The sequence below is a fragment of the Empidonax traillii genome, unplaced genomic scaffold, assembly GCF_003031625.1.
Source record: "Empidonax traillii isolate 1590-97213 ecotype Southwest subspecies unplaced genomic scaffold, ASM303162v1 scaffold2712:size35815, whole genome shotgun sequence".
Taxonomy (NCBI): Eukaryota; Metazoa; Chordata; class Aves; order Passeriformes; family Tyrannidae; genus Empidonax; species Empidonax traillii.
In genome coordinates, this window is record NW_020957905.1 from 11740 (window position 1) to 13301 (window position 1562).

At 58.2% G+C, this 1562-nt stretch overlaps 1 long non-coding RNA gene across 1 annotated transcript in view; it reads right to left on the reverse strand.

Moving 5' to 3' along the window:
* Positions 1-236: 236 nt before the first annotated feature.
* The window catches only part of LOC114072164, a 14201-nt gene continuing 12875 nt past the window's right edge, over positions 237-1562 (reverse strand). The window contains exon 3 of the long non-coding RNA XR_003574139.1: positions 237-343. This is a non-coding gene — a long non-coding RNA (uncharacterized LOC114072164). The remainder of the gene's footprint in view (positions 344-1562) is intronic.

Consider the following 1562-nt stretch of genomic DNA (forward strand, 5'->3'; position numbering starts at 1 on the left):
ACCGGTGTCTCGGGGACAGTAGCTACTGGGCCACCTACTCCTGGCAATGCCTCACTGCAATGGCCTGGGCTCCCACTCTTCCTTGCAGCCTTTTCCTGCCCATGTGCACGTTCAGCCAGGAGTGGGATCTGCTGACAGCTGCAGCTCCAAGGGAGCAGGAACTCCTATCGACAGAGGCTTCTCCATCTGCAGGCCAGCAGGTCTCACCGACGCTCTGGGCACGATGAAGGCTGTGGCCAGAAGTAAGGCAGGTGTGCAGGAGATATTCCCTTTCTTGGTCGCCCACAGACGGAAAAATAGAGCACCCTGGAGATGGGAACAGCCAGCCTTGACTCTGGAGGACCTTGTCCAGAAGTGCGTGCAGCCTCTACCCCTGGGGCAGCATCCTGAGAGCCATGGATTGGGCACCGGTGACTCCAGGACTCTTTCAACTGTGCAACTTGCTGCTACCAATGCCTTCCCTCCAGCCTGAAGCTCGCTTATGGCTTCTATGCTTTTCCTTGCCAGTTGTATTCTCAGGCATGACACAAGTCTCCTGACAGCTGTGGCTCTAAGGGAGCCAAGAGAGAGCACTCCCTGTGGACAGGACTCCAGCAGATCTCCCAGAGGCTCTGCCAGGGACAAAGTGCCTTGCCAGAAAGTAATTGGGCTGAGGAGCCGAGCGACAAGGTCAGGGTGCTTTGGCGTTGGCCTTGTGGGCGATGGCAGGGACTTCAGGGCTGGGCATTTAAGCATTGTCCTCTTCTCTTTGGAGGTGCCAGGCCGGTAACCTTTGGAAAGAAATGAGCGTCCCAGGTGAGTCGGGGAGGTATCAGGGAGGAGCAGGGGTCCAGGGAAGTGTCAGAAAAGTGCTGGGACCCCCCTAAACCGATGAGAAAAGGGTGGGAGAGGTCAGAAGAGTGAGGAGGGCAGGGGGCTTTGGTTTCCTGTCCCCTCCTCTGTGTGACAGTGTAGTGTCCCCACCCTCGGGTCCGTGTCCCCAGCCCTGCACCCCCCTGGCTCTGCCGGGACATGGAGGAGGACCAGGTCGGCTCCATGGGCTGAGACTGATGGGCTGAGTGGGGGCTGAGGGGAGCCCCCCATGTCCCCAGGGTGCAGGGACTGGGGGGCCGTGTCTGCTGGGCCCCCCTAGCTTGGTGGGGGAGAGGAACTCGAGGGGGTGGTGCTGGGGCGGGATGATGCCACCCCTCGGGTCCCCAAGAGCTGCTCAGGGTGGGGAAACTGAGGTACAGATTGAGGGAGGAGGGGCTGGCGGGGCTTTTCTCGAGGCTATGGTTGGTTGCGGTGCCACCTCCATGCTGGGACCACCAAAAGAGGAAAGAAAGCCCTGAGCCTCTGTCTCTCAAGAGCAGGTGGTGCACAACTCGGCACTGCACAAAGAGCAAGAGTTGCCTGCGCAAATCACCTTTGAACTGGCAGGTATCTTTCCCCGTTCTGAATCTAACCTCAACTCTAACCTTAACCCTAACCCAAACCCTAAATCCTAACCTTAACTCTAACCCTAACCCTAACCCTAACTCTAACACTAACCCTAACCCTTGTTAACCCTAACCCTATCCCCT